A 13,255-nucleotide genomic window follows, 5' to 3' on the forward strand; every position below is an offset into this window, starting at 1 on the left:
TTTTATTTCTCATAATTTCTATATTTCTGTAATGCGAACTTAATCTAAAATTCACAAAATACATAATGAGGATTTCTTACACTGCATGAAAATTCGGCTTTACAAAACAAGTAAAGATAATGTAAATTTATTATTTACAATGCCTTTAATTGGCTTTTCTGAAAAAAGTCAAAGTTGGAAAAGGTAACCTTTACATTAACTTTACATGCACTTAAATATGATGTAATGTCCCACATTGTCTTGACTTTACAAAAAAGTAAAGTTAATATTTACAACCATTAAACACCATATTTAGGATATATTAAATCTGATAATTACAGATCTTGAATTTAATTAAATACCATCTTTAATTACCACAAAAGTTAACTAGAAAACTGACCAGTCAGCAAGGGCCCCGCCATGGGGTAGAATTAATAGGGTACAGCTTACGGAATGATTAAAAAATATACGAAGAATAAGCAACAGCAACTGTATTCTTAAAATTTCAAGATAATTCCTGAATATTCAAAAACCTGAAAATAATATCCTTGTATTTACATTAGGCAGTAAAGAACAACTTAACATTGAATGTATATTTAAACAATTATGAAGCTTGTGTTATATAAAATGCCAGCCTTCAATGAATGCAAATATCATGAAGGCTTGACCTTAGCTTCAAACAAACAGCAGTTGCAGACAAAGGTTTACATTAATCTAAAAGTGACAGATAAAGAAAAGCCTACTAAATTTTCTGCAGCAGGCTAGATAATTAATCCCAAGGGATTAATTGTACCTCTCTCATCATTTTCTTCTAATGTTACAATAAGAACTTTTTCAGTATTAATGATATAATGGAGTTTTTATACAACTATCCTAAAAATTAATAATATTCTTGAATTAACATAAAGTGACAAATTAAAGTAAATCAAAAAATCTTCTTTAATCTATTTCTTGTTATTAGAATTCAATGAAATCATAACTATTAAACAAAAATGAATTATAAAAATTTATATTTAAATCCACATTTCAGAGTGTTCATAGCATTCCAAATTGACTTAACTTCAAAACAAACTTCATTTGCAGACAGATGTGGTAATTCATCTCAATTTGACAGATAAAGATAATGCTCTGGATTTTCTTCAGGAGGAAAGCTAATTAATCCCAAGGGACTCATAGCAGCATTCAATTTACAATGGGAACATCTTCAGTAGTTATCTCTCTTTGCCAATGCTTTCGTATATAAAGTTAAGGAATCTACCCCACCACCCCAGCTCCAAACCAGGGGACATAGAGAACCAAACTTAGCATCAAAATATGTATTTCTGCCTACTGAACTACCATACCAAATTTGTACTTAATTGGGTAACCATAAAAAAAGTTGCCCATTCATTCTTATGCATAGTTAAGGAATCTACCCCACCACCCCAGCTCCAAACCAGAAGACATAGAGAACCAAACTTGGCATCAAAATATGTATTTCTGCCTACTGAACTACCATACCAAATTTGAACTTGATTGGGCAACCATAAAAAAAGTTATTAGAAAAAAACATAAAATTTGTGGACGGAAGAGTGACAGACGGACAGCTAGACAGACGGACGGACAGAGTGATTACTATAGGGCACCCACAAATTCTTGCGGGGCCCTAATAATTTCTGTTTTCCATTCTAGTAAATAAAGCCTTATGCAATTTATAAATAAGATTTTTCTTCCAAGTCGATACTGCGGAATTCTGGACATCATAATTAATATATACAAAGTAACAAAAAGTTGACTTTAACTTTGTTTATTACTATTTTTTTTACAAACATAAGATCAAAAACATCAAGATTCTTGACAGTATATGTTGCCCACATCCTATCCTGCAAATCACATACACATAAATAAGTATCGAAGACAGAGTACATTTCAAGAAAATGTTTTTCGTACGTGACATGTTTTATAATAAAACCAACTGTACATTCTTGAATTTAAAGTTGTGAATCAACATAAAACTACTATGTTCCTCTTTCTTGTGGATATTGGTTTCAGTGGAAATCAATAACTGTCAAAATGTATTTGTCACATCTCCCTTTTCAGAGTCTAAAACTTTTCTTCCCATGCAGGCATTCTTCTAATGCTTTTCCTAAAAGAAAAAAAAATCTATAAGTATATATTCAGTGCTATGCATAAGTATGAATATTTTCAAAGGCATCTGTTATCAGAATTCACAATACCATGATTAATAAAACTAAAAACAATGCAAAACCTAATTAATAAAAAAAAAATGTTCATACATGACCTTTAACCTTAAAAATAAAAATTGTATAAATTTAATAAGATGAGTGGGCCTCTTATTATTGACATATTATATGAAGAATCAATGGGTTAGGTCATGTATCCCTTATCACAAAAAGCCTAATCCCTAAAATTACAATTAGAGAATTATGTACTTTTTAAGGGTACTTATCACAATCAAAGAATAAATCCCTGATTCATAAAGAAATGATATGTTTTCCTGACTACTCATTAGTCAGTTTACAAAAAGAACAAAATAGTGCTACATATTTAGCTTAGCTGTACATGTGTACAGAATCATACTCAAGTTATGGGTTAGGATATATGTACCTTTTTCCCAAATAGCGTGTTTCTGCTCATGAACTTTTTCCTGATATGGAACAGTAAAAGGACTTTAGGTGAGAGTCCCTCAAATTGAAGATGACAATCATGCTGAAATAGAATTCATACAGTGATTAACATTTTATACACCATGACCTGGACAAATATATAGTCATTATTTTTATTAAAAATTATGAGTTTGAAGCACACGGTCACCAAAGAATGAATTGATTTTGAAAATTCATACACAATGCAATCACAGTTAATAACTATGAACTGCCAAACACCCTTTCTTTATCAAGAATACTTTAAAATTAAATCTAAACAATACTTGCCATCTATAATATGAAACATGAGAACCCGCCTCTTCTTCATGGCAGATCTTTTAATTTTCTCATGGTAGGCTGAGTAGCTTGAGCCTATACAAAAGAAATTGAACATTTTAAACAATACATTTGACAAAAATGACTCCCGAGCAAGTCAAGCACTAAATATTGTAAATGTTTGTTCAAGTAACATTTCACGATACTTATTATTTGATTTTTTAAAAAATGTGCTTGTACCAAAGAACTTTGGGATCCTCAATCATGTTTTGTCATCTTCCTCGCCCTGTCTTGATGTTTTCCCTTCAACAATCTGCATACTGATTTCATCTGTATTTTAACAAAATTGACACAATTAAAATACAAAATGTTATAAATAAAATATACATTTTTGTCAATTTCGGAATTGAAACTCTCAACCAAGGCAAAAATACATCTGTAACTAAGTTTTATGACAACTGATTGTGTATATTCTCAGTAATTAGCAAAAACCCGGTTTCAGTTTCAAATTCCCGGCTCGGTTTTAACTACTCATTTTAGTCCCACTCCAGAATTGATTTTCTTTGTCTTGTTTAATATACTTACTTACTTACTTATCGTTACTTATCGTTGGTTTCCAATTCAGGCTCCCTAAGGATCCTCTTCATTGGACTCCCTATATCCTACTTCAGTTTTAGTATAACTCACTATGTGACTTCCGGATATTGTAGCCTTATAGTCATATAAAATGTCTTGATTTTCCCAGTGTTTATCCAAACGTTGCTTGAAAGAATTAGTAGTCTTCGCACTTATAACATCCTCTGGTAGACTGTTCCAGATCTTAGCAGCTCTCAGGGTGAAGTTATATTTTCTGATATCTAATCTGGCTCTCTGGATTAATAGTTGTTTGGAATTCCCCCTTGCAGTTTCTCTCCCTACATGATCTCTCCTAAATTTCACAAAGTTGGCTGCTTTTGTGTCATATTTTCCACTCGTAATTTTATATATCTCTATCATATCTCCTCTGTGTCTTCTATAGCTGAGTGTTGGTAGTTTGAGTTTCTTCAGTCTCTCAGAATAGGTAAGATCTGACATTCCAGGTATCTGCTTTGTTGCCCTTCTTTGCACTCACTCCACCATCTCAATATATTTAGTTTTGTATGGGAACCAGACTGAGCTTGCATAGTCCAAGTGTGTTCGAACCAGAGATTTATAGAGCGGAATGAATGTATTTTCATCTAAATGTTGAAATATCCTTCTAATCATGGCAAATGTCGAGTTGGCTTTCTTTACTTTCTCGCATATGTGTTCCTCAAAGGTTAAATTTTCGTCGATGATTACTCCTATGTCCTTTTCTTCCTGAACACGCTCTAAAGATTTTCCTAATAACTTGTATGACACCTCTTGTGAAGACTTTTTCCCTATATGCATATATTTACACTTTTCAGGATGGAATTTCAACAACCAAGTGTTGCTCCACTGAGTGAGTTTTTCAAGATCTCTTTGCAGTGTTTCCTGATCTCCATTTTCTTTCACAATGTTAAAAATCTTTGTATCATCTGCGAAAAGGTATACCATTGACTCGACGATCTCTGGTAGGTCGTTTATGAATATTACAAACAATATCGGTCCTAAGACGGAGCCTTGTGGGATGCCGGATGTTACATCATGCCACTCGGAACTTCTCCCATTCACTGTAACCTGTTGTTTTCTATCCCTTAGGTAGTCTTGGATCCACTGAATTGTTTCTAGTCCTATTCCATATGCTTTCAGCTTGCTGATAAGACGTCTATGAGGAACTGTATCAAATGCTTTCTGATAGTCCATATATATACAATCTATGGTATGTCCCTGATCTAATGCCTCCGTCCATTCATCTAAGACTCTGAGTAGTTGTAGTGCGGTTGACCTCTCTCCCATGAAACCATACTGCCTTGTTGTAAATAGATCATTCCTTGTGAAGTGTTCAGTGATCTGATCCCGCATTACCTTTTCCATTGTTTTACACACGACTGATGTGAGGCTCACAGGTCTATAATTTCCTGCTAAGGACTTGTTCCCTTTCTTGTAAATAGCACTTATTCTGGCTTTTTTCCACTCCATTGGAACCCTTCTTTCCTCCAATGATCTATTGAATATCATAGTTAGTGGTACCGACAGCTCCTCATGTAGTTCCTTCAAAAACCTTGGATGAAAATTGTCTAATCCTGGAGATTTGTCCACCTTAAGTTCTCTGAGTATTTTCTTAACAGTTTCTTCCTTTATGTAACGTTGTTCCCATTGAATTTGGATGTTTCTGGCTTTAAGTTGTGGTACTTCACCATCCGGTTCTTTGGTAAAAACACTACTAAAAAGTCCGCTAAAATGTTAGCTTTTGTTTCATCATCATCCGTTTTTTCTGATTTCGGATCTCTAGGGTCGGTGCATAAATCTGCAATCCCTTGTCTGCTTTTACTCTTTGAGTTGATATACTGCCATATTCTCTTTGAGTTACTCTTTGCTTCCTTTGCTAGATTTTTTTCGTATTTCTTCCTAGCCTTCCTTACTAGTTTCCCTGCTTTGTTTCGAGTACGATTGTAGTTTCTTCTAACATCTGGATCTTTGTGTACCAGGTACTTGCGTGCCAAGGCATTCTTCTCTTTAATGACATTTAGAGTTTCTTTATCCAAGGGAATTTGCTGGTTTTTCTTCCTTCCAATTTCATAAGTAGGTACATACTTATTCTCTAGATCCTCCATCTTTCCACGGAATTTTGTCCATATTTCATCTATGTTTTCAGAGCCATTCCCCAAAATATGCCTCCAATTTGTCTGCTTAATTTCATCCTTTGGTCCTACATAGTCAGCTTTGCTGTAACTTTTTCTCTTCTTCTTTGTTTTCTTGACATCCACTCTGCACACATAGCTGAATATGATGACACAGTGGTCACTTTTCCCGAGAGGACTTTGTAGTTCCATATCTACTACTGTGTCCGGGTCCTTGGTTATTATCAGGTCTAGCACATTTGGTGTATTAGTTCCCCTCCATCTCGTTGGTTTATTTACCATTTGGAATAAAAAGTTATCCTGTAAGCACTCAAGGAACTTCTGCTCTTCTGAATGAATGTTTGATGATGTCATCATCTCCCAATTAATTCCAGGGTAGTTAAAATCTCCCATCAGTAAATGGTGGGTAAAGTTTAGCTTTGATACTTCACTGATCAAGTTCCTTAAAGTTCTACCGGTTTCTTCCGAACTATCTGATGGTGATCTGTATATCACTCCAATAAGCATGGTCTCATTTCTAATAGTACGCAATTTCACGAACAGGTGCTCACAAAATCTGCTATCAACTTTTATTTCCTCCGCCTTGAGTGATTCATGCACATAGAGTATAATTCCTCTACCAATATCCCCTTCTAGGTTTGTGTGGAACATATTGTATTCCTGTGACCATTCCATGTTGAATTCGGAGGGATTTAGTAGATAAGAAGCATTCTTCGCCTTTACTTCGGTAATCCCTATTACCATCGGTTTTACATCTCTAATTCTGATTTGAAATTCATTGAATTTGTTTCTGAACTGATCGGCGTTTGTATAAAAGCAAGTTAGTCTATTCACAAACTTAAAACTATTTACACTATCTTCACTGTTCTTCTTTATATCTACTCTCCTTCTACCCGAACTTTTACCACTCTGCGCGCCCAGGGTGGTCCTCGTACTCGGAAGGTGAATTCCCCCGAATGTGTCCCTTGTAGTTCTTTAGCCCTTTCATACAGTTTCTTCTCATTTTCCCTTTCAGCTCTTGTCAAGTCATTTGCAATTCTCACCTTGGCAAACTCCAAGTGATCCTTCAAGAATTTTGCACCTTTAAAAAGTTCCACCTTCTTTTTTGTTGTTGTAAGGGTAACAAGCATTGGGCGACTTGCCTTATCCTTTTTGAATTTCCCTAAACGTACCACTTTACTGATGTCGGAATTGTCAATATTTGTTTTGCATACCTTTCCTATAGCTTGCAACTTCTCGTAGTCAAAGTTCCGTCGTGTCTCACTAGATTCTGACTCACACTGCTCAATTCCATATACCACCATGTTATTTTCCCGACTTTTCCTCTCATTTATTTCCTGCAGGACTGCTGTAACATTTTCTTTAGGCTGTACCTCATCATTATTCGATGTGATTTCAGAATTTCCAGACGCTACTTTATTATTTAGTTCATCCTTGACGATTGCACGGACATCATTTTCACTGCATTTGTTTTGCACTTCCTTTTCAAGTTTATCAATCCTTGACTCAAATATTTTCATTATTTCATTGCACCTATCCTCTATCTCTCTCTCCACCACTATGTTCTTTTCGACTTTTTCTCTGCATGTACCACAAAACCACATGACATCACTTTTTGACATAATGTTATATTCCTCAACTGATTTTTTCAGACATTTTATGCAGAAATGATTGGTACATCGTTGACACTCAAGGAGCTTGTCTTCGTCCGACATGAATTCGTTTTTACATAAGTTACAGCACCAAACTTCTTCATTGTCTTATGCTAGTACACAATGAGATTTCTTGGGCGACATACACCTTTACAGAATAAACTGAAACCCATAAACATTTAATCCCCAAATTATCAAAATACTAATCTAACATTCTGGCAGTAAATAACATATACAGCGAAGTTTTGTTTCACTGCATTTATGCACAATGTACTGATCTATGCTGAAAGTGAAAACGGTTGGAAATCGTAAACAAACCTGCAGTGCATGCCAATCCGGGAGTTCGAGCAGTTGTCAAGACAAGAATCTCCTTAAATCTAGATGAGGTTTCAAAAAATTACCACAGGTTGCAAACTTCGTCAAAATAGCGATGCAGACCCGCTCCACTTGATTTGAAATGATTGGCTATTCAACCGAATACACAGTGCCATATTTGGGTTACTTATCAGAGTAGATCGTTCGTTTTACATTCGAGAAGAGTTGACATATTATTTGAATGAAGAGGATAACATAATACTGAGCTGAAAATTGTGTGTAAAGTATGTTTTAATAGTTTACAATACAGACTGTAAATGTGTGGGAGATTTTATAGATATTGAAGCTTGTAAACAAAACCAATAAACGTAGGACTTATTCACGGCAATGTATGAATGCGGGTGGTTTCGCTCCGATTACGTGTTCGCGCCGAGTGGTTTCGCGCCGATCACTTGTTCGCTCCGAGTGGATTCGCCCCAATTGATTTCTACTGTATAACTGAAAATACCGCTTATCGAATTAGTCATTTGATTAATATGTATATTGAAATATTATTTTTAAAAAAGTGGTAATTGCAATGAAATGGGAAGTCTAATAAAGAATAATCGCCATGCAGAAGAATCCTACATAATTAAATATTGTAAATCAAATGAAAAACAATGACAACCTTCATTGAAAAGTCAATGAGATTTGTGAAATAAATATTTATTTTAACTTCCAGTCTTAATTATTCCAAATTAGACGATCAAATTTGTTCAAAGAAACGGCTAAACACTCCACTTTCAGCATTAAAATTGGATAATTATGCGACACACGACATTAACGCTTGGGGTTAATTAATTACAAGGCAATAAGTTATATAATTACAGGTAATCGGGGGGAAGCCATACTGTATACTACCAATATCTTCAGTACCTGTTGATAAACGGGGCGAAACCACTCGGCGCGATACCACTCGGTGCGAACACGTAATCGGCGCGAAACCACCCTACACCCAATGGATGGGAACCCATTCTCTATCTAGACTGGTACCCTGACATTGGTTCACGGGCGCAAGCGCCCTAAAAATTCCTAGCGGCAGCGACTGGAATCAAGGGCAGAGAACCAGTGCTATTCTCTATCCAGAGTTGTCGTTCCCGCTACGCTCTAGTCTCGTTTTCCCCAGACTCTCGCTCTCGAGACTTGGCCCGAGCCAAGTCTCGAGAGCGAGAGTCTGGGGAAAACGAGACTAGCTACGCTCCCACATACACCTCTGTCAACGCTTGTTTTACAAGATTTGTGGAAAAATTGTAAATGATTAAAAATTGTATTGATAGTCTTTTATAATTATATTTCTTATCGGAAAACAATATTTATTTTAATTTGTTACACCTTATAAGGATTTTTTAATTAAGATTTTAATTTTTACTCCGCAAAATAGTTCCCTTAAAACTTTGAAAATAAGTCGTTTTGAGGGAATATAGGTTTGAAATAAATGATGAATTATCATCTTTATCAATAATTACAACAATTAATTACTATTTTAACTTCAAATTTCCACCGTTTAACATTTGTACAAGAATCTTGTACAACGAGCGTTGACAGAGGTGTTGTGGTTACAGACTACTAATTTTACCCCTATTTCATTGACCACTCAAGTAGTTCCAGTTTAAAAATAGAGGTTTTTTCTTAAAAATTCTTTGGGGTGTTTATGGGGTGGACTGATGTTATTTTTGGGTATAGATGGAAAGGAGAGGGTTTGAAAAAAAATATAAAATTGTTAATATGTGAAATTTTGCACTTGCGCGCGTAGTAGGAAGGGTGTAAAGAGGCCCATATTTACCCTTTCCCCGAAGAGAAAGTGAAAAAAGCAGGGTAGGGGTTATATGCGATGCCTTAGCAGGAACTGCATGCGATGAATTTTCCTGAGAGTCTGAAAAATTTTTGGACTTGAATTCTTCTTACTCTGTGCCAAGTTTCAGGTAAGTTGAGCTGGTGTAATTTTTTTAATCATTTTTTATAGTATAAAGGAATGTATAGCAAAATAATTGGTAGTCTGTGTCCTTGTGAGCGCAGCGGAAGACAACTCTGGTTAGAGAATGTATGGGAACCAGAACAGGGAACCAGTCTAGAAGGCAAAGAAAATTCCGCCAAGTATTGAAGTAAACAACAAAGAAAGGGATTTGGGATGTTGTCAGTTGTATGTATACATTATGTGCGACGGTGACTGCAAGTTAATACATGTGTCTTATTTGTCGCGAATAATTCGTTTCATTTTATTCCGAAATTTATCCGTCCCAACACTGGCAGAAATATAATTAATCTGACTTCAAAATTCCTTCCTCTGTTCCCCCAAGTACATGTAACACTCTTCGCTCTCATTTTTAAAAAAATTTCATTGTATATTTTTTGTAGAAAAAAGGAATGTAGAGCTAATGCATGCTGCTAAGGATGGAAAGGTCTTGTGTTTATTGGTTGTGCCTGAGTCACCAGTCACAGTTGTACCTTATTTCCATTTTAGGTATTGTCTTTTGAGTTTTTTTAAGTAGAGGGAACAATGCATTTTTCATTCAATATAAATGTAAAATTCTAGAGATAACTTTTTTTCACCATTGCTGGATACTCACTACATGATTTTATCTAAAGAAAAGTATTTAAATTATTTTCTCACATTTTTTAAAGAGGCCGGGTATGGTGAAGAGATAATTCATTTTTTATTCAAAATTTTATTTTCCATGCATTTGTACAGGGAGTCTATATACATTTGAGATGAGCGGCAGATTTAATTTTGAAGAAGGGTGACTTTCAGATGTTGTGATGAAGATTGTTGAAAGGGATTATCAGCATAGAACCAATCCATATGAATGTGCAAGTCAGGTGAGGATTAGGCCTAAAAAAATTATGTTTGTTTCCTGTAACCCGACCGACCCATTCAAATTATCCCTGGGTGGATTTTTTTCCCTGACAAATATCAAAACTTTGTTTGATCAATCAGCTGATTCCATTTATTAAATTAAAACAATAGCTTGTAGTTTAATTTGATATTTATATATTGCATAGCTTAGTGAAAGCACGGCACAAACATTTTAAGTATCTCAGTAAGTTTCATGGATATTACAGATGTATCACTATCATATGTTTGACATTGAGTCGCAATGTCTAAATTTCCATTATGTTTAGTTATACATGTTTTAAGTTACTTAAGTATGTCTTCAAAAGCTTGTGCTTTAATTTCAATAGAAGTAATGAAAACCTCTTTAAAAATTGTATTGTTTTTCTTTATAATTTTGAAAATGATTATTATTAGGACTTGTACAACACCTGAGTACCTAGATGACGTTGAACTAATTTGTGAGCAAGAAAAGATGTCAGAGAGGGGAATCCAATACAGATGTCATGATCAAGAATATATACTCTTAACAATGATATGATCAAGAATATGTAAACTTGTAACGATTTAAAATATCTTATCTGTAAATCACTCTTCATTACTTAATTGTTCACACATTATCATCTACACTTATGCTATAAATTTTATCTGTATATTAATCGCCCCCTCTTATCTAACCCCCCTGCTGATCGTAATGACCTGTGTATTGACTCCTGATCTTAAGGATCTTGTAATGTGCTCCTGATCATCAGGAACGGATCTTGAGTATATATATAGTTCGACAGAATTTTAGAATAAGATAGGAAGATGGAACTATAGAAGACTTAGTAGATAGAACTGTTACAGATAGATAAAGTTACTCACTTACTTGGATTATTACATAATATTTCTTGGATTTATATGTACATGTGATTGTTTTACTTGAATTTATTTTTTGTGAATTATTTTTCCTGAATGTTTCTATCTATGATGTGTTGTGTAAGTAAACTGTAGACTAGAATTTCGGCATCTATTTTCAAGATATGAGGAACAAGGATAAATTAATTTATTCATGCAAACTGACATTATGAAATGTGTTGTAAGACAGCTCGGTGCGGCGCTACAAACTAACTAGGAAATATCTTGGAGATTTATAGATGAACATGCAAGCATTCGTGATTTTGAATATTATTCAGCCAGAGAGTTTTTGCACAAATTTAATTTTCAGTACAGTAATTTAAACTGGATGTGTAATTTTCAGTACAGTTATGTAAAATGAATACGTTACTTATTATGATTGTCAATTTCTCAACAGGACATAATTGTAGTTTATTTATACGATCACTCTTGCAGAACAAAACACACAGAACTTTTTTTTCTCTGTGTGCATCATACACTTGTAAATGTTTTACACCACCATGTTTACATATTTTACATTGATGACATGTAAATCGAGCACACACATGAAAATTCGTATATCTTGATACATGCATCTACCATAAACTATTACATATTTTCCAAGGTGTGTGAAGTCGAGCACATACATGAAAATGTGTGAAGCTGGACACATACACAAATACACATGCATCTGCCACAACCTATTACATATTTTCCAAGGCGTGTGAAGTCGAGCACATACATGAAAATGTGTGAAGCTGGACACATACACAAATACACATGCATCTGCCACAACCTATTACAAATTTTCCAAGGCGTGTGAAGTCGAGCACATACATGAAAATGTGTGAAGCTGGACACATATGCAAACACACTAACATATACCACAGACATAAAAATATAATCTAAACTAAGTCAAGCACAGACAGGCTCACTGGCCGGTGAAGCCGGATTCATACATGATCTCATGCATTTTGCAAACTGCATCCTCACATATATTCTAATAGATTTTTCACAATTTGTTTGTGTTTGTGAATATGTAAAATGCATCATTTTGCATTACAAGTTGAAGATGTTATTAGCCTGTATGTAAGCGCAAATTAAATAGCCTTTTATGTATTTTTTTCACATTTTTAATTCAATTTAAACTGCAAAGTTTATTTCATATATGTACATGCACCATAAAGAATAAATAATATTGTACCGGTATTATATTTTAAAGTGAAATGGGACCTCCATTTCATAAGCAGAAATGTGAAATTTATACTTATCATCTGTATTTTTTTTATTTTGTCTTACATGTATCTGAATGTGTAAAGGAAAACAAAAGTCAAAGAAAGCTCAATATAATGTTTATATTCAAGGTTATAACTGGATATTGTTTGTGCTGTATATCTGACTCATCATATGATGAGAAGCCAAAATACAGATTATTTTAGATCATTTTTGTTTGGAAAATGAAAATTATCAATATGCCAATTTTTCCCATTGTTATATTATTACTTAATATATCATTAATATCAATGTACATATGAAAAATCTATGCCATCCAATCCAGTGAGTTGTAGGCAATCCTGGTGCAGATAATATTTTTTTCCCGTGTTTCGTAGTAGAGCGGGAGCACATTGTATGAAAGGAACGTATATTAATGGTTTTGGTTGTATATGTGGGCGTGGCCAAAGGAAGGCCAATGAGAAATAGTATTCAGTAAGGTGTTCAAATATTCATTAAGGTGTTCAAATCATTCTAAGCCAGTGCTCTTCAATACACACACATTTATTTTTGCTTTATATATAATATATATATATCATATTTGTATAAATATACTGGTAATGGAAATAACAAAACTGTTGAAATGTACCAGGTATTTTAATTTGGATTTTTTCATACATGCAAATA

General features: G+C 34.2%; 2 long non-coding RNA genes across 2 annotated transcripts; one reads left to right on the forward strand and one right to left on the reverse strand.

The window, feature by feature from the left end:
• Positions 1-2,910: 2,910 nt before the first annotated feature.
• LOC134282035 (uncharacterized) lies at positions 2,911-7,872 on the reverse strand. The gene is made up of 3 exons (XR_009995209.1): positions 7,611-7,872; positions 3,141-3,230; positions 2,911-2,996 (listed from the first exon to the last, which is right to left on the reverse strand). It is a non-coding gene; the product is annotated as an uncharacterized LOC134282035 (long non-coding RNA).
• A 1,850-nt stretch (positions 7,873-9,722) lies between these two features.
• LOC134282036 (uncharacterized) lies at positions 9,723-10,927 on the forward strand. The gene is made up of 3 exons (XR_009995210.1): positions 9,723-9,823; positions 10,006-10,467; positions 10,898-10,927. It is a non-coding gene; the product is annotated as an uncharacterized LOC134282036 (long non-coding RNA).
• Positions 10,928-13,255: the final 2,328 nt, after the last annotated feature.

The sequence above is a fragment of the Saccostrea cucullata genome, unplaced genomic scaffold (assembly GCF_032062105.1).
Source record: "Saccostrea cucullata isolate Sc308-1 unplaced genomic scaffold, CSIRO_AGI_Scuc_v1 ctg11506, whole genome shotgun sequence".
Lineage (NCBI taxonomy): Eukaryota > Metazoa > Mollusca > Bivalvia > Ostreida > Ostreidae > Saccostrea > Saccostrea cuccullata.